The 20589-nt window shown below is 42.8% G+C and overlaps 1 protein-coding gene across 6 annotated transcripts in view; it reads left to right on the top strand.

The window, feature by feature from the left end:
• Window positions 1-14405: 14405 nt before the first annotated feature.
• The window catches only part of RNF13 (ring finger protein 13), a 105222-nt gene continuing 99038 nt past the window's right edge, over window positions 14406-20589 (top strand). For 2 of the 6 annotated variants that reach the window (XM_078854417.1, XM_073359707.2), the window contains exon 1: window positions 14589-15157. The gene's annotated coding sequence lies outside the window, so the exon portion shown is untranslated. The other 4 variants (XM_073359709.2, XM_078854416.1, XM_078854415.1 and 1 more) reach the window with 4 other exon arrangements.

The following is a 20589-nucleotide window of genomic DNA, read 5'->3' as shown; positions in this document are numbered from 1 at the left end:
AAACCACATATTGATTAAGGCAAGTGTGAACAAGTTTCAAACATGTACATACAGGATCCAAGCTAATCATACTTCTACCATCATACCCACTGTCCCTGCAAGCTAGTAACTTTGCTTAGTCAAAGTGCTACTGATTAAAGCACTGAGAGTCATCAAACAAGGATCCTTGGCAGCTGTTAAACTGAAATGTTTGTTTATTGCCATCTGCAAAGTGTTTTGTAAATAAGTCTAAGCCACATTTATTCATGTTACTATAACAACTTTATTCATCTGTTTACACTTCTGAATCCACTGTGAGAAACATTAGCTACTTATATATATATATATATTTTAAAGTAAATATAAAGGCCAGTAGTTTGCAGTGTGTGAGCTAGTGTTTAGAACATGGGAATAAGCTTTAGGATTCTTGAGTTCTCCACCAGAAGCAGCAGCCATGCACCTTGAATAGCAGAGTGCGGAAAGATACCCTGCCCCCACCCACTGCTGGAGGGTAGGGATGCTGGCCATAACCTGATTGTTTGGAAGTTGAGAGCTAATCAGCCAATGGAGAGGCAGTAAATGGAGCTGGGGAGTGTGGGGTGGAGCCAGACAGGATGGGAAAGCCAAGCTGCAAACATAAATTAGCTCTGACAGTATTTCTATTGTGGGGGCATTAGCCCCCATTGCCCTCCTGGTTCTACCATCCTTGTTCTCCTTCACATGCCATTAACTTTTCTTTGACCTTAGACATACCACAGTCTCTCTATGGCTCAGTTTACAACCAGGCCTTCATTCTGATCCAGCAGACAGGTAGGACCTCTGGTCTATGGAGAGCCTCATACTCAGGGAAACGTTGGGAGGACTGACACTGGCCAGAACCTTTGTGGAAATGGGTGTTGGGAGGTGATCTCTGGTAAGCTTCTTAGCATGTGTGTAGATTCTTTAATTGATTTGAATATGTTTTCTCTGTAGCGCTTTTAGTTTAAGAATAAAATATGCTTGCATAGAAACAACTGTGGTAACTTAACTGTTGGCAATTACAGTAGAACCTCAGAATTACAAACACCAGAGTTTGGCTATGTCTACACTACTGCAGTAAGTCAACCTATGCTATTCAACTCCAGCTACGTGAATAACTCTCCTATCAACTTGCCTTACTCTTCTTATCTGGGATAGAGTACAGAGGTTGACTGGAGAGTGATCTGCTGTCGATTTGATGGGTGTTCACTAGACTCTCTAAATCGACGGCTGATGGACTGATCTCAGAGCACTGATGTTGGCTGTAGTGTAGACCTAGTCTTATAAATTGACTAGTCAACCACCCACCTCATTTGGAACCAGAAGTACACAATCAGGCAGCAGCAGACACATACACACATCATGCAAAAAAAAAAAAAAAAAAAGGCAAATCTAGTACAGTACTGTGTTAAACACAAACTACTAAAATAATAAGGGAAAGTTTAAAAAAATTGACAAGGTAAGGGAACTGTTTCTGTGCTTGTTTCATTGAAATGAGGATGGGTAAAAACACCATTTTTCTTCTACATAATATAGCTTTGAAACTCTGCTAAGACAATGTTCAGTTGTAAACTTTTGAAAGAACCACCATAACATTTTGTTCAGAGTTATGAACAAACTCCATTCTTGAGGTGTTTGTTACTCTGAGATTCTACTCTGTTGTTAGCTTCTGAAGAGAAAGTAAACAGGCCTGTTTAGGCAGACTGTCTTTTGCTGGGACTAACACAGAAGGCAGGCAACTGTTCAGGCTGGAGATAGCCCAGTCAGGAGGGAGAGAGAAAAGGCAATGGCTCAGAAGCCAGAGAGTGGTGCCTATGCTGAACCACTAAGAGGAAATATATAGTTGCCCTGTGGCTCTCAGTTCTTCAGATTAAAAATGCTATCTACACTGAGTGAGAAGTTGAGCTGGCATACTCTCTCAAAATGACTAATGGGAGTTTTTCCATGGACTTCATTAGGCTTTGGATCAGAACCAGGATTTTGCTCTCCTCCCATCTCCCTCTGGTGCTCACCCATGAATAGCTTATTGTTGAATGGTAGGATTGTGACAGATGCAGCTCCTTCACTTCACTCTCTGCTGTTACCATCTTTGGAGCAATGTACTGGTGACCGGTGAGAATGGCATGTCAGAAGGGAGTTGGTGTTTGTGTGTCTGCATTTTCTCCCAAATCCCCATCCTCTTTCATAATTTTATTTCTGTACTCCATTGGGCAACTGAGATGAGCTGAGATGCTCTGTCCGCTTGTGGCAGTAAGGGCTTCTAACTTTGGAACAATTCACAAAATATAACCCTTTAATTTTGTTTCAAGTTTCGCTGTTTATATTTTTTGTTGTTTATGCCAAAATGTATTTACTAAAGCAGGTTGAAAGTCATGATTAGTATTGTTTGAATATAACAAAAATATTGTTGCCTTCTACTGAGATATACATGACAGAGCCTTGCAGGCTGGCTTTTCACTGGAGGAGAAATCAGTAAGTCTGGATTTTTTTTATTTATTTTTTTTTAGTGTAAATAAACTATATACACCAGTCTTGGAACAGGGAACAAACAGCATGCAGGCAGTAGATGGAGAAATTAAGAGCAAACTCTTTTGCTGTTTGCAACAGCTGCCCCTAAAAAAATCTCCATCACAAAAAACTATTAATAGAGCTTTTCTTCAAAGGCTCTACACTGCCTTCATTCCAATAAAACCAAAGTGTGAGTCTGTGTGACAGTGTTATCATAGTCCTGGCTGAGTCCTCCTCATGAACAGTGTCACTAGACTGTTAACTGGACCCAACCTTTGGATCCCACATACATCCAATCCAGGTCGGTCTCATCAGAGTTCACTCCCGGCTTCCAATTGTGGAGCAGAGCTCCTAAGGCTTTCTCCCAGGGTCAGACTTCTTGTCTGGCATGCTTCCTGGAACAAGGGACTAGAGAACAGACCCTGTGCTAGAAGGGTATTCATGCTGGTAATGGGAGATTCCTTTTTAACTCAAGGAGAAAAGGCATTGCCAGATTCTGCAACTCTTACTCAATTTAAGTATTCTTGCTGACTTCGCTGGGACTAATTGTTGAATAAAGACTACATCATCAGCCCCACTAGCTAACTCTTGCAGGGTGGGGATTCCTGGCATGAGGAAAATAGATTGATCAATCCTTTAATCATAAGAGCCACTTCTGTGGTGTTTTGCATGTGATAGTAAAAACAATTGGGGATGAATGGGTTAAAGAGATTGATTTTAGTACTACTATGTGGCTCATCTTCTTGTATGGTTTACGGTTAAAATTTCATTTTTGGGTTTTGGAGATTTCTTTTGTAAACAAAAAATAACTTGTAAAAAAGGAATAAGGAGATATGTGATGCCTTTCATGCTGCAGCAAAGTTTCTGGGGTAAATGTGATCTCACCAACACACAGAACAAATGTGTGCTGGGAAGTCACATTTAGCAGGAGTCAGCAATGGGAGTACTATGAGTTAGGTAGCTAAATCAGACTTTATGGTTTTGTCTACTATAGGAATCTTACCAGTGAAGTTTTTGTAAACACCTGCCCAGATGTGCCAGTGTTGGGAGGAGCCCTAATGGAGATCTCTCTCCAGCAGCTATTTTCAGCATTATGTCAAGCAGCCCTGCAAGTCTAACTGGCCAGGTGGTGCTGAAAATGGCTGCTTGAGCTAGAGAGACATCTATGCTGGAGATCCCAACTTGGCTAACATCAGTGCAGCTAAAAGAAAAGGAGTACTTGTGGCACCTTAGAGACTAACAAATTTATTTGAGCATAAGTTTTCATGAGCTACAGCTCACTTCACTGGATGCATGCTGTATCAGTATTAGCAGTAATGGGAATGATTACAAAAAATGGAATGTAGACAAGGCTTAAGAGATCATGTGCCTCCTTCATGACATGCCTGTCCTAATATGGAATTTCTCCCTTGTGTCTGAATTAGTGGGAGTATGAATGTCAGAGAATTTAGCACTCAGGAAGAGTGACTGAGTACTGGAGACTATAGGCTTCCGTTTGTCCACGGAATATGCACAGCACAGATAATGACAGGCCCAGCCTCCCTATATCACAAAATTTAATGAGTCTCATCCTTGATGTGCAGGGATTACCTCTGAAAGGGTGGTACAATGCTAGCCTAATAATGCCTGTTTGTTCCTTGGACACCAGTTAGGGCAGTGGAGTTTATGACACTGACATTTATCCACTAGGAGCTTGACTGAAACCATCACATTAGTTTCACACAGACAACTTAACAGCCATCAGAGGAGAAAAAAATGCAATAGTTATTTACCAGGGTTCTAGCTGAACCAGTAGCCTAAAGAAAAAAGCATCCTGTGTTGACTTACTTCAAAGCTGGTAGATTACAGATCTCTTTCCCTCACCCTCACCCTAGTCTTTGTGATTCCAGGATTCCAGGTTGCTTATCACCTTGCAGGATCAGGTCTGCTGTCTGTAAAGTGCAATGCTTGATGTGTTTTTTCACTGCAAATTAATGCTTAAATACTCTTTAGAAAATATTAACACCAGCATTCAAAAATCTTAAGTGCATTTTAATTTAGTAACATGGCTTAGTATCTGACTAGTGAACCTACTCTGATTTATTTGAGCATAAGCTTTTGTGAGCTACAGCTCACTTCATCGAATGCAACTGATGAAGTGAGCAAGGAATGCATCTGATGAAGTGAGCTGTAGTTCACAACAGCTTATGCTCAAATAAATTGGTTAGTCTCTCTAAGGTGCCACAAGTACTCCTTTTCTTTTTGCGAATACAGACTAACACGGCTGCTACTCTGAATACTGTATGATGGTGTCTAAAATAAAACAGAAATTTGATCGCTGGATAAATCCTAATCCTAGGATAATTCTGCCTATTTTAAGAATGGTTAGTCAATCTCTGTTCTCTTGGTAACAAATGCCAGAGTTTTCAGAAAATCCCCAGCATCAAAGGGCCTCTGAAGATGTTAGGGATATTTTTATGAAACAGAATTTATATTTTTACCACAGTCCTTTATAGGACCTGAAGTGGCAAATAATATTGAATTTACTGGTGTTTTGTTTTTTTCCCCTCACTGAAGTGATTCATTTTGTATGGAATTATATACGGAGCCCAATTCTGCAATTTTACTCAGGCAGATTTCCCATAGAGTATTTTGCCCTAGTATGGACTGCAAGATCAGCTCACAATATACACTACAGAATTTATAATATAGACAGGACCATGCAATTAAAATGTAACTGACAGTGAGATATAGTACAGAAAGACACAGGCAGAGTATTATTATTGCCCATTTGAAGTCATTCCCCCCCTCCCCCCCGCAACAGTTTTCCTTATGAACTAGGAACTCTTATTCCATGTTTCATTATACCCTTCTAATATGTCTTTTTATCCTCATTGTAATGAAGCTTAAATGACTCACTGCTGATGCTTCTTTAGTAATAATTAATAAGCAATTTCAGCCAACCACCCTTCTGAGCTGCTTGTTCCTCGCCTATTCTCCCAATCATGCTCCCACTTACCCATTCTAGCTCAATACTCTGCCCCCATTTCCCGCACTGACTAATGATCTTTCCATCTGTCCTCTTCTTCTCCCTGATATCAGGGCTTGTCAGAAGCTCCTTGCCCATATATAGGAGCGTTGTCAGGCTCTGTGCACATTACAGCCCCATTTTTGCACAACAGATGAAACGAGTGAAGGCATGAGACTCCCCAGGAAATCTCCAATTTCCTGTCCTGCTATGTACAATCCCTCCTCTCAGCAGTATAGGTCTCTTAAAGATAAAGGATAATAAAAAGTTGCTTTCATTGCACCTTTTATCCGAGGAAAAATAAGTACTTTATTTCTAAATGATCGTAACACCTTTGTGAAGTAGGAAATATTATTATCCTCATTTTCAGGGCCATCTCTAGACATTTTGGTGCCCTACACAGCCCTGCCGTGGGGCGGGGGGGGGGCAGCCCCTAGGCCTCCACGGGCGGGGGGAAGGAGCAGGCTTGGGGGGCAGGAGGGAAACCGCCCCCAGCACAAGCCGGCGGAGCGGGCTGGGGCCAGGTCACTCCACTTCCTGCCCCCCAGTGATTGCAGGGTGGGCCCAAACCCACACTCAAAGGGTGGCGGGAAGTGGAGTGACCAGGCCCAGCCCACTCTGCTCCCCTGGCTCCCAGCCTTGGGGGGTAGGAGGGAACCGCCCCCCAGCACTCACTGGCAGCCAGCAGAGTGGAGCTGGCTGGGGCCAGGTCGCTCCACTTCCCACCACGTGGTGAGTGCACCGCGTGCCTGACCCCTGCTGCAGTCCCCTGGGACATTGCTCAGGGGAACGGGTGGAGTGGGAGTGGGAGCAGGAGTGGGGCTGGGGTGGAGCAGGGGTGGGAAGAGGTGGGGCAGGGTAGAGCAGGGGCTGGTGCTTCGGGGAAGGGGTGGAGTGGGGGTGGGGCTGGGGTGGAGCAGGGGTGGGAAGAGGTGGGGCTGGGGCAGATCTGGGGTGGGGGCCATGGGAAAGAGGCAGAGCAGGGGCAGCTTTCCTGGGCAGCTCAGCCAGCCGGGGGATTGGGCTGGCCCCCGGAGCAGCATGCAGATGCGTAGGGCACCAAGAAATCTGGGGCAATTTGGTACCCCAAATTTCTTGGTGCCCTATGCAGCTGCATACTTTGCGTATGGGTAAGAATGGCCCTGCTCATTTTACAGCTAGGTAAATTGAAGCACAGAGAGACGAAGTGACTGTCACTTACCATGGGCTACACAGTGAGTTGGTGGTACTACCAGGAGTCCTGACTTTGTCTCCCTCATATAACTGCTGATAACATTCTACCTCTGTAATGCAATATACAGTATTGCAATATGCTACAAGAGAAACTGCTAATGTAGCACAATCTCTTTTTTTTTAAAAAGAAAAGGAGTACTTGTGGCACCTTAGAGACTAACCAATTTATTTGAGCATAAGCTTTCGTGAGCTACAGCTCACTTCATCGGATGCATACTGTGGAAAGTACAGAAGATCTTTTATACACACAAAGCATGAAAAAATGTAGTTTACCACTACAAACGGTTTTCTCTCCCCCCACCCCACTCTCCTGCTGGTAACAGCTTATCTAAAGTGATCGCTCTCCTTACAATGTGTATGATAATCAAGGTGGGCCATTTCCAGCACAAATCCAGGGTTTAACAAGAATGTCTGGGGGGTGGGGGTTGGAAAAAACAAGGGGAAATAGGTTACCTTGCATAATGACTTAGCCACTCCCAGTCTCTATTCAAGCCTAAGTTAATTGTATCCAATTTGCAAATGAATTCCAATTCAACAGTCTCTTGCTGGAGTCTGGTTTTGAAGTTTTTTTGTTGTAATATCGCAACTTTCATGTCTGTAATCGCATGACCAGAGAGATTGAAGTGTTCGCCGACTGGTTTATGAATAATTCTTGACATCTGATTTGTGTCCATTTATTCTTTTACGTAGAGACTGTCCAGTTTGACCAATGTACATGGTAGAAGGGCATTGCTGGCACACGATGGCATATATCACATTGGTGGATGTGCAGGTGAACGAGTCTCTGATAGTGTGGCTGATGTTATTAGGCCCTGTGATGGTGTCCCCTGAATAGATATGTGGGCACAGTTGGCAACGGGCTTCGTTGCAAGGATAGGGTCCTTGGTTAGTGGTTCTGTTGTGTGGTATGTGGTTGCTGGTGAGCATTTGCTTCAGGTTAGGGGGCTGTCTGTAGGCAAGGACTGGCCTGCCTCCCAAGATTTGTGAGAGTGTTGGGTCATCCTTCAGGATAGGTTGTAGATCCTTAATAATGCGTTGGAGGGGTTTTAGTTGGGGGCTGAAGGTGACAGCTAGTGGCGTTCTGTTATTTTCTTTGTTGGGCCCATCCTGTAGTAGGTGACTTTTGGGAACTCTTCTGGCTCTATCAATCTGTTTCTTCACTTCTGCAGGTGGGTATTGTAGTTGTAAGAATGCTTGATAGAGATCTTGTAGGTGTTTGTCTCTGTCTGAGGGGTTGGAGCAAATGCGGTTGTATCGCAGAGCTTGGCTGTAGACAATGGATCGTGTGGTGTGGTCAGGGTGAAAACTGGAGGCATGGAGGTAGGAATAGCGGTCAGTAGGTTTCCGGTATAGGGTGGTGTTTATGTGACCATCATTTATTAGCACTGTAGTGTCCAGGAAGTGGATCTGTTGTGTGGACTGGCCCAGGCTGAGGTTGATGGTGGGATGGAAATTGTTGAAATCATGGTGGAATTCCTCAAGGGCTTCTTTTCCATGGGTCCAGATGATGATGTCATCAATATAGCGCAAGTAGAGTAGGGGCGTTAGGGGACGAGAGCTGAAGTGTTTTTCTAAGTCAGCCATAAAAATGTTGGCATACTATGGGGCCATACGCGTACCCATAGTAGCAGTGCCGCTGATTTGAAGGTATACATTGTCCCCAGATGTAAAACAGTTATGGGTAAGGACAAAGTCACAAAGTTCAGCCACCACTGCAATCCATGAAACTCCGACTTGGTGGCTGCCTAACTCTGTGTAGAGTTAGCACCTGACCTAGGCATCTGAGTTTTAAACACTTGAGCATGCATAGTGCTGCCTTGCTCTAGGCACTTGGGTACATATCTCCTGCCTAAATCCCAGAGTGACTCATGAACTGGAGTGAAGACAGATATTAAGCCACTTAAGTCACATGCAGGGCCTCTGAGCATATCTATCAGGTCCCGTTCAAAACTCAGCAGGGAGGGGGAGAGAGGCAGTGCTAGCACCCCTGCCCCTGTAGCTTTTAGCCCAGCAGTGAGAGGATTTGCCTGGGCTGTGGGAGACCCAGGTTCAATTCCTCCCTCTCTGCCAGAGCGTGGAGAAAAGATTTGAAGACTGGAGTCTTTCACTTCTCAGGAGAATGCTCTAACCACTGAACTATGGGATAGTCTGATGTGGATTTCTTTTAATCTCTCCTGTTGAAGGTGTTCCACTGTGGAAAAAATGACTGGAGCAGGGTGATCAAGCCCTGGGTCTCCAACTGCCAGGTGGATGCCCCAGCCACTGGACCACAGAGTCATTTCCTCGCTCTCGCCCAGTTGTCACTGTTCCACTTCCACTGTGGATAAATACTTAAATAGTGATTGGGCCGGGGCATCCACTCTCCCAATCACTCTCACTATTTATCCAGAGTGGAACAGCTTCAACAGGAGAGCCTGAGGGAGCCTCACATCACAATATCTCAGAACTCAGTGTCAGAGCACTCTCCTGAGAGGTAGATCCTCCTGATAAGTTCTTTTTCCCCCTAACTGAGAGGGGGAACTGAACCTGGGTCTCCCACATTCCAGGCACATACTCTAGCTACTAGGCTAAAAGTTATAGGGTGTGTTAGGTGCCTCACTCCATACAAAGCAAGGCGGTATGTCTTGCTTTGTGTTGAGTGAGGCACCTAAGTCATTCCCACAAGAAGCAGCTTACGTACCAAAGGTGCCTGACTCTCCAGGGTCAGGCTCCCATTTGTGGATTGCAAGCAGAGATAGGCATCTCTCTGCAGCCCGGACTTAGGTGCCCATCTCTGAAAGACAGGCAAGGGTTAGCATACACCCCTGTCATCAGCATCTCTGCACTTAGCATGTTGGCTTTTGTTGATCACATTTTAAGGCAACGCTCTCTCCCCATTCATTGTATAAGGCAGAACCTAGACACCTAACTCGACTTTGTGTATTACAGTGTTGTTGTATGATTGTTTTAGGCACCTAAATGTGAAGTACTGTGACACTCAGTGTTGCAACACAACTCCCTTCATGGATTCCACCCCAAATGTTTTTCTGGTGTTCTAGTTAACATGGCTTGTTTGGCTGATTGATTACTATTCTTTGCAGTTATTATTGCAAGATTTTTTACTCTTTGTAGGGTTTTGTTATTTTCAGCCTGAAAGGCTTCTCACATAGAGAAATCATCTCTGCGTTGTAACGAGATGTGCAGCTTTTTGTATTTTGAAAGAAAATTTAGAAAAATGTGTAATCAAAAGTTATCCTTCTGTCTCCTGACTCAACAGAAAGTAAAGCTGGTGGTTCTAGGAAAAGCTGTTCCCCACAAAGCTACTATAAACAACACAGCAACTGACTATTTTAATTCTAAGAATTCTGCTGTATTTTGTTGAAAGGGACATTTTTAACCTGGCCTCTCATTTTGCATCCACAATTAATTGCGGGTGTAAATGACAATACTTAGGTGTTTAACTACCTGATCTGTAGAAATTTGGACCCAACATCTAAACTACCTCAGAGTTGGTTGGAGCACCAGCTGGTGGGAAGACTATGGCAACAAGGTTCCACAGGGAGCAGTGTTGCCAGGGGTGATGGAGATGACTAAAGAAACACAACAAATTTTTGTGGATACAGACTAACAAGGCTACCCCCTGATAAAGAAACACAAATTCTCTGTGCAGGTACCCCTGTGATTTGCAGTTACCAAGATATCCATGGAATTTCTTTGCCATCCAAGATTTGGTGGGTCATTTATGGGTTTTCAGGGGTCTGGTGGGTCTTGTCATATTCCTGCTTCAGGGTGGGTAGCTGCAGAAAGGCAAATCCACTTATCCCTGGATTGAATTAACTGCAGGAAATTATATGTACTAAAATTTGGAGTTTCCTGGTTTTCCTGCTTATAATTATATATTCCTTACTCTACTCAGGGGAAACTTTAATTGTATATATACACATATGGACAATGATAAATATTCATTATGGTCCCAATTCAGCAAAGTACTTAATTAAGCCCCAGCCTAATTAAGCACAAGTAGTCCCACTGAAGTCAGTGGCATTACCAACATGCTTGAAGACAGACATGTGCTTAATTGAATATCTTGCTAAATCAGTCTCTACCTGGTGACTGACTCCAATGGGTATTTTGCCTGAGAAAATAGTGTAGGAGTGAGTCTTATGAGGGCCGTCCCACATTTTATATACATCTTTACTTCCATCCCACATAAACCTGCTGTGATCTCTTTCATATTACTGCAAGTTATTTACAAAAGAAATGCTGATACTAGAGAACATGTTATTTATCTAAAAGAAATTTTACATATTTGTGCATTTTTATGTCTACACCTTCCTTTCAAATTTTTCCTCTGCTTTTGGGACATGGCAGTTAAGAAATAAGAAAGTATATTAAGAGGAGTGAAAAAAAAAAAACAGAAAAAGGCAGAGTGGAAGAAGCCAAAAAGGAGTGATGGGAAAGGAAGGGAAAAGAGAAACAGCAGGGAAGAAAGAGAAACATGGGCATGAAGAAAAGAGAAAAACAGTTGGATAAGTGTCCACCTAGCAACCGATTTATTGTCCCTACACCTTGTAATCACAATTCTTTCAAAAAGACAGCTTGTTTATTAAAACAAGTGCAAAGAACTATACTGTACACGTTTCAAAGAAAAAAAAATCCAACAAAAACATGGCAACAGTGAACTAAAAGGAATGCATGTTATCTACCTACATGGAATGTGGAATTTGTGGGAGCCCTGAGTATGACTTTCTTATAGTCCCATGAGTGTGAAATTCACTTCATTAGCAATCTACAAAACCTACCACTACAAAATATTTATTGCAGGCCCTTTCCTAGCAGAGTTATGCAGTCACTCAGGAATCTTGTGGCTGGCCAAAACAGAAAAAAGGTACAGCCATCCTTGGAGTATATAAACTAAAAAATTCCTCTACCTGTGTTATTTATGCCTCTCCACAGCCAAAACATAGGCTTAAAAATAAATAAAGACATAAAATAGGCTTACTTGCCTAATCTTCCACACTCCAAAAAAGTATATCAGCAAAACCTGTCTCCCTCTAGGTTGTGGGAAGGGTGCTAATTATATATCCTCCCCAGCAGGTTTTGTCAGGACTACAAACATGGCTCTAGGAGGAACTACATTTCCCAGCAAGCCTGGTACCCTTACTTTCCCGGAAAGACTGGGAGGGAAATACTATTTGTTAGTCATGGTCCCTCACTGCAGCAGAGGAGATACAAGTTCCAGTCCTCCCTACCCATAGAACTTCAGCCTAGAGCACTAAAATTAGTCAGCAGTGTGGGTTTCTTTACAAATCCCAGAATGCTTCCTCTGAATCCGCTTTCTTCTCAGCAACCAGGTGCTGTTCTAGTAAAACCTACAAGTTAAAGGGCTAATATACATTTAAATCCCTTTATGGGAATAAATGAATCCTCAGATAATATGCCCAAGCACTATGGTGATAAACACCTTAGAAATACATTAAATACTATATAATTATTCATAGAAGAAACAATAAAGAATAGTTAGATAAATACCATTTATGCTACAGCCAGTTCTGAAATAAAACAGACATTGCTGATGCTTCAATAATTTCATAAGAAATATGAGGTCCAGTCTTGCACCTCAAAAAACATACCACTGAAGTCACTGAGTGTTTTGCCTGAATAAAAGCTTTTTGTTTTAAGGTAACATTTGCTATCAAAATCCTTAACTTACATTACTCTAAACACAAAAAAAAATACTTTTCTACCAACTATTCTGTGTTCTCTTTTTCATCCTGTGTTATCTCCCTAATCTGGGGCAAAATCTGTTTTGGGGTACTTATTCATATGCACAATTGACCATTTAGAAACCTAACTGACCAATTGTCTGTGCAAACATGTTTTCCTGCACAATCATGGCAAATGCTTGTTTCAAATCTCTGTGCATGAAACCAATCATAGCTTTTGTTCTTTTTTGTTTCTGAAAATTTGGCTCTTAAAACCCACATGAAACAGACAGCATTTTTGTTTGCTCAGATAGCTTGCTTGACTCACCTACAAAAGAGTAAAGTGCATCCTCTAACCTATGAAGGTGGAGCAGAGTCTAACAAGATTTAAGCCTATGGTTCTAATGAATATAGGTACACTATTCAAACCATGATGCTTAGATCACTAAGCTCTTCTCTCCACAACCCAGATTTTCAGTGAAAAGTGAGTTATACAGGGTAAGATAAGGATCATCAGACTTCAGGTTGAAGGATGATGGCTGAAATTGCAGAATTTCTCTTGCAACATCAAATTTAGTCAAAGGGCACAACTGGATAACATGGAATTCTATTGAGTCAGAAGCTAGCTGGGAAGTATTATTTAGGTCAATCTTTGTTGCAAAAGAGGTAAACACAAAGGGACAAATTCAGAAGTGATCTAAATTACACATTGAATGGTGGGAGTAATTTACAAGCCACTGGAGCCTTACCAGGAGAAAGAGGAGTCATCCCTAACATAGCAATTAGCAGTAGAATGTAGGGTAAAGTAAATCTCTTTGTCCTATTTTATCTTACATTTGCCTTTCCTGCTGTCATGGGTGTGTAGGTTACAACCGCTCTCTGAATTTGTCTCAAAATATTTATAATGCATAATCACCTCTAAAAGCATACCTTATACCTAACTCATTATCAAGCATTAGTACCTTTCATTCTAAATGTTTGGTAATTTATTCCAGGGGCTTTCAAACTGTGGTCTGGGTCCACAGACAATGACTAATGGGTCCACAAAAGGTTGCTATTACCACAGAACAATGGTTTTCAATCTGTGGTCCACGAACCATTGAGGGTCTGCAACCTAGGTCTAATATTTCCAAAGGGGTCCACACCTCCATTTGAAAATGTGTAGGCATCTGCAAATGAAAAAAGGGGTTCTATTACAAGGGTACCACCTCTTTTGTAAGAAGGCTGATTATATATTACTGGCCTCTTCTACAGCTCTCTCCCTCAGAGGAAATCTTTGTGTGGTAGAAAGAAAAGGAATACTTGTGGCACCTTAGAGACTAACCAATTTATTTGGTTCGTCTCTAAGGTGCCACAAGTCCTCCTTTTCTTTTTGCGAATACAGACTAACAGGGCTGCTACTCTGAAACCTTTCTACTGTTGTGCTTTTAAATGGGGTGGGGGGGCACTTTCAAGGTTGGGAGGTCAAACCCGTGGCCTCCCAGCCATGCTGCCCATGCCCGCGCTGTGCTCTCCGGGCGCGGGCAAGGACGCCGCTCTCGGAGCGTTGTGCGCCGCGTGCTAGGCATTTCCACTGGCCGCCCACTCACAAGGCTGGAACTGCCCAGCCACGGCCCTGGGAGCCCGGGCCCCGCGCACAGGCGGGCGCGGCCCCCGTCCCAAGCAGAGGAGAGGGCTGGGCAGACACGACGTGGGTGAGGGTCCCGGCCCGCGAGGTGACGTCACTGCCATCAGGCCAACGAACCAAACGGCCGTCAGATCGCACCTGGGTGGACCTGGTGGTCGTTCCACTTCCCCGCGCCTGCGTCCCCCTCCCCACGCCAACCTCCCTCCCTCCGCTATCTCGCTCGTCTCCTCAGCGGCCTCTGCCCGCTCCCGCGGCCCCAGCAGCCGCCCTCCGCCTGCAGCTCCCTCCTCTCCTCGCCCGGCCCCAGCATCACGTGTAGGCGGGCTACGTGCGGCCCAACTGGGGCGGATCGGCCGGTGAGTGACGAGCCGGGCGAGCAATTCCTGGCGCCTGGGCTGGCCTCTCAGCCTATGCGGGGGCCCGGGGCGGGATTTCCGCCGCGCTCTGGCTGCGCGTCTCTCAGCTGACGGGACAAACCCATTTGTCGTGGAGTCGCTGTAGGCTGGTCCCGGCGCTCGGCCCCCAGGTAAGAGCTGCCTTTGCGGCGGGGATGGGGGCGGGCTCCGCTCGGGCCTCCCGGCCAGCTCCGCCTGGGTCGCTGCTGTCACGCTGCCGCCCCCAGGGCTTGTGGGAGGCTAATGGATCAGTCGCCCCGGCGAGCCGAGCTGCACCGGCTTGGGGGGGCCAAGACTGTGAGCTGGTTTTGCGCATTGAGGCCGAACTAAGTCTCCCCCGGAGCAGAGTCGCTAGCAGCCCAAACGCTGGAGCTGTTACCAACTTTCACTGCAGCTGAGTCTGGCATTTCCCTTCCCTCCCCCAGCCTGCAGCGAGCTCAGGGTAAGCAGAAGAGAGAAGAACGAGTGAGAAGAACAAAATGCTGACAAAGCACCACCGATTACAGCTACAGCCCGGGCTGGGGTTTCACTTCTGTATTTCTTGTGTGTGGTTTTTCTCCAGAGCTCTCTGGCCGGGGATGCTGACCATATTTATGAGGTAGTGATTATCTGTGCTCTCCCTGGCGACGTTTGGCAGCTGTGTAAGGGGGAAGCAGGTACTGGCTGGAGAGTGCAGCCTAATGCCGCCACAATTATTAATAAAGAGGTACAAACAAACTGTTTGGGATGTATAGACTCTGTTTACTGTCTAGCGCAATCCATGCTTTGGTTAACAAAATCCTGAGATAGTGAGAATACAGTGCCATCTGCCATTCTTCATAGCTATTCACCAGTAATGCCCCTGGTGCTTTTTAGTTTTCACTCTCTGCGCAGGTACCCGTCCTAGCCCAGCCCCAGAGGTAAGGCCATCCTGGTATGATACAGATTCAGAGCTGGTGTGGTCTGATGAAACTCAATGCACGGAAATGCTGGGGGGAGTATCAACAGAATATTATTAACATTAAGCAGCTAAGGGGGGGGTTGTCCTCTAATTGTGAAACTAACAAACCTCCCCTGCACCACCTGGAACTTTTTAAAGAGAAATTAGAATGTAAATGAAATGAGTGATCCAGATATTAATATTTCTAAGTGTTTTCTTTGCCAATGATGAATAGCAGCAGAGTTTACCAAAATGCAAACTGAATTACAAAACTATAGGCAATGGAACAAATTCAAGCCTCGCATAAGGCTTCTTCAGTTGAATTATATCAGGGATGAATTTGGTCAGATATTAGCCAGTTCACATGACGATTTCACATGATGTGTGTACATGTAAGTATCCTTGCCACTGGAAGATGGATAATCTGAGGTAATAGGGCAAGGACTACCATTTGGATGGGGACTTTTTATTCTGTGGCCCACACTTTTAACAGTTAGTCTCATGGTCCAATCTCTCCTCTCCCCAGACAATTATTCAGCACCATCTCCCCTCCCATTGGTGCCTGTGCAGACTTTCCCTCCTGTCTTCAGCCACATAAGTTCCTGTTGCACCTACAGCAATTGCTTACATGGAAAATTCATATTAGGAAGATATTTAATATTTTGTAATAATCTATAATGTAATTTAGTAGGTTTGAATAAGAAAACCAGATAGCTCTCTGCAAGCCACAGTATGCTGTCTATGGAGCACCAGTGGCCTATGGACACTGATTTATATGAATATTCCCTGATAACAGGGAACAGCCAATATACAATTATGCCTTCCATAAATGCTGCAGTATTCTATGTTCGGTAAAGGGTGATTGGTCCGAAGTTCCATTCACCATAGGGGCAAGCGGTTTGCCTAACTTCACTTTGTTTTCTATCCCACCACGAAGTTTCTTGGTTATAGGGAGCACTGACAGCAACAGCTGGAGTTAGTCTAACATTTTCCCCCATAAGACCCAATTTTCAGTAGCTTTGTATCTTTCCCAAACTAACTGTTCACATTAAAAAAAAAAAACTGATACAAGATCTCTGCCTCAGACTGATTTTTTTTTTTTTTTAAGAAGGTTACAGCAAAAGTGGCTTAGCCATTTCTGAGAACAAGATTGGCAAAACAACCTATTTTTTTCTCTAATGCTAAATTTGTAGCACAATAAAAGAAATGGTTGTATCTCCATGCAGTGGAGCAGGACTTGACATTTGACAGGGGGTTGCTTGGAGGAAGGGAGGTGCTTTTTACTCTTTATCAAAATATATAGTGAAGAATAGCTCTGTGTAGCTCAAAAGCATGTCTTTTTCACCAACAGAAGTTGGTCCAGTTGGAGAGATTCTCAGCCCAAGTTTTTATGTGCATTCTGCATTGAGCATTCTCTAGCTCTAGGGAATTCCTACATGTAAACTGCACTGATCATAGTCTCAGGACCACTCAGCTTCCTGCTTGGCAGGCACAGAGCTAGAGTTTCAGACAGGATATAGACACTGTAGCAACAATGCCCTCACTTCTGACCTCAGGGGAGGCCGCAGGAGGATGCTTTCTGCTGACTGATGGTGTTAATTATGTGTACTTCATAGTCTTCATTAAAGTTTCACACTCCTAAATCAAGGAACAGCCAAGTAGTAATCCTCCCATTCTATAGTTGGGGTAACAGACGTTTCAGATAGTTGCTTCTGGCAGAGTTGAGAACAGAACCCTATCTCTAGTATGAGAGACCTGTATTATTCATTCAGTCACACTTAACGCTTTCTGTGTAAAGAACAATCTACATGCTTATCTGTGCTGTGTCTACAGTCACAGTCCACTCCAGAGCTAGAAATAGAAACCAGATATCCTATTCCCAAAGTTTCGCAGATATCTAGCAAATTATATAAGCCACTTGCAAATTGTGTGTTGTATTCCCCTCTTGCAGTTGGAAAACTGAATTATACTATACTCTTGCTAACAGTTGCTCCTTTTTAAAGTGGTAGAGATCTGTGCTTTGAATCTAGAACCCTGCAGATGATCCCTTTGGGGGTGAATAGGGTTCCAACATGATGGAATCCATTTGCTTCTTTAAAAAAAGCACCCCAAAACACACCACTACCACTTAGGAAATTACATAAAAAGAACCTTTAAGGAATAAAGTTTGAAGTCCAGGAAATGCCAGAATTGGCATTGCTTGTGTAACCTTAATTCAGCCCCTTTGTGTATATATAGTATGATGCAGTCTTTTGTTATGTGATCGTATACTATGTGTTCTGCAACTCCCCAGCCTTATTCAAATGAGTAGGGATCGACAATGAATGAGGCACAGAATTTTGAGAATTAAAGAGATATTCTTTTGTATTTGAGGCACTGTACTGGGACCCATGAGAACTGGGCTCTGATCGTTGCTCTGCCACAGATTTGCTGCATAATTTTAGGTAAGACAATTGTAATATGTATGCACAGTGGGGCTGAATTAAGGTTGTCTGTACAACCTTAATTCTAGTATTTCTTAACTTAGGGTGCTTGACTTTTCAACCTTAATGTTGTTTTATCATTATTTGTATAACTGCAGTAGACGTAATGTTTGCATATTCACAAATTTTCCTCCCTTATGAAGAGCTAGTTTTCTTCAGGTGGATAGTCATAGCCCCTGCATTTTCTGTACTTCAAACTATAGCTGACAAATTGTGATGAGGGAACTAATAAAATTATGGCAAGAGAAACTAAACAGTAACAATTCTATGTATTTATATAAAAAATAAAAATTCATGGATTACAAAAGGGTTTTTTTTTTTTAGAGACAGATTTGAGAGACTTCAATTTCCTCTATTGCTCTGTCAGTCAACAGTATTACAAAGCTTCATGGGTCTAAATTGCTATGCCAGAGTCACAAAATTACTTGCTTCTAAAATGTCAGCTCTTCCTTAACTCCCATTAATAATGAATTAGAAGTACTCTCTCATTTAAGCCAAATATATCCAGAGAAGACTCGCCTTTCAATGTTCACTAAAATGCAGATGGAAACCTCAAAAAAATGTGGGAAAACACCTGCTCCACTGAACATGCAACTTTTGAAGCTTATTCAGGCAAAACTCCCCGTGATTTTGATGCAGGACTGCAGGTTATGTAAAAATATACACATTAGTGCAATTCTACAGCTAGTCAGTTAAAATTAAAATCAAGAAATGCAATGTTAAAGTTTCAAAAGCATCATTAACTCAGTCCCCTCGTACATGCTAGATGGTATATGGATTTACATTTTACAATCTTTTTAGCAGGCCTGATTGTAATTTGAAAAGAGGCTTCCAATAAGGAAGAAGCTAGTATAATGTTTAGAGGATAGAACTGTGAGTCAGGAGTTTTGTACTCTGCTCTGGTACTGACTGTAGTAGTCTTGTCTGTGACTCTTGGTCAAGTCATCAAGGTCGCAATTTTCAATCCTGGGTGCCTAAAATTAGGCGCACAAATCCTTGTGAAGTCACATGAACAAGACTACTTATTCAGAGGAGCTGAGTACCCACATCTCAGTGGAGTGCCTCTTTAACAGAATTTTACAGATTGATAACATGCCTGTGAGATAGTAAAGTATTATGAGGTTTAACTCAGTTTTTACTAAGTGCTTTGAGATCCTCTGAAAATAAGTGCAAATTATTAACAGTAAAATGAGGCACTCAAGTAAAAAAAAAAAATCACTTGTCTGATTTTTTTAACCTATTGTTGTAACACCCAACACTAGTGTAAATGAAAGAGTTTGGGAGGAAATTATGCTATATTATTCCATTTTATATATAACTAGTTTCACTGCTTCCCCTATATAGTCAGTAAGTTTTCCCTCTGCTGTTTGTGCAAGCAATTGTAAAACCAGGGACATTGCTAGAGAGTCAGAGGCAGGTGTGGAACCTGCAACTCACTTTAACTCAAATTGACTAGATATGTTGGTTGTGTCCCATTAGCTACCCCACAGGTAGGTTGTAAGGTTCAGTTCATGGTTCATAAAACACCTCAAGATCCTCTTGTAGAAGGTGTTCTAGAAATACAATGTATCAAACCATAATATTAGCCTAACACACAACTAGAAATGACAGTAAATACATGTTCAGTGTTATCTAGTAATGCTGCAGTTGGGATCTTAACTTTTGGAATTCCTGACGTGTTTATATTCAGGCTTAGAAGAATTTGATTTTTAATTGATAAATGTTAGTAAACATCAATTTCACTGTACTCAAACAGGAAAACATATTTCCATTGGTAATCAAAATTTACAGACAGCAAAGAAGGAAAAATGCTGCTTGAGAACTTAGTGTTTGATTTAAGACTATTTATTTTGTCAGCATCACACGTTGAAATATACAATTTATGGTTTCAACAGTTAAAGCTTTCACTTTTTGAATCCCAATGTTTGTCATTAAATAATTCTCTCCCCTTCCTTCTCTGCCTCCGTAATTTCAGCTGTGAAAATGTAAAATTAAAGTTTTAAAGTGCTTTAAAAAGACACTATGTCAAAATTATAAAAAATTGAATTTTGCCAAGCCTATTTATATTTAATTCTACTTACTTATTGCATTAATGTAGTTTCTTCTTCATTTAATGTCCTTGTATTTTAAAAGGAAAGCATCAAAGATTATCTGTGCTTAATATTGGTATTGATGTAAACTGGGCTTTGAAGTTCATGTCTTAATGAAGTAAATGGGGCGGGTTACCCTTTGGTTAGAGGCAATTTTCTTAAAACTGAAGACAAGTTGCAACAGGGACACATTTAAATTGTGTTGGGTGGGCCTTTATTAAAAGAGAGGTCTAGATCCTGGGCTTCAGCCAAGGACCTTTTACTGTAGCTCAGGGTAGAAGGTGCAAAGATGGCTTTAAATTGTGAGCTGAGCTAGACTGCTGATACAAATTAGATTGGAGTAAGGGCTACTCTAATTTATGGTGGCTATCAGCACCTTCTGGGGCTATTCCAGGAGCCAGAGATCCTCTGGGAATTAGTGACATTCTGGCTACACCTCTTTCTGGTCATGTCCTTAAACTGGCTACTGGGAAAGGGTTGCTATGGGAGCAGCATCCTCCAGCTCCAGCTGGAGGAATGGCAGAATTTGCCCAATGCTGTTATGTGATTATTATCTGCCATCCCAGCCTTGAAGGGATTTTTGTCTGTCATATTCAAGAATGATCTTGTGTTTGATCATATGGTCTTGTCTAATGAAAAACAAGCA

The sequence above is a fragment of the Lepidochelys kempii genome, chromosome 9 (genome assembly GCF_965140285.1).
Source record: "Lepidochelys kempii isolate rLepKem1 chromosome 9, rLepKem1.hap1, whole genome shotgun sequence".
NCBI lineage: Eukaryota > Metazoa > Chordata > Testudines > Cheloniidae > Lepidochelys > Lepidochelys kempii.
This window is presented reverse-complemented; position numbering and strand designations above follow the sequence as displayed.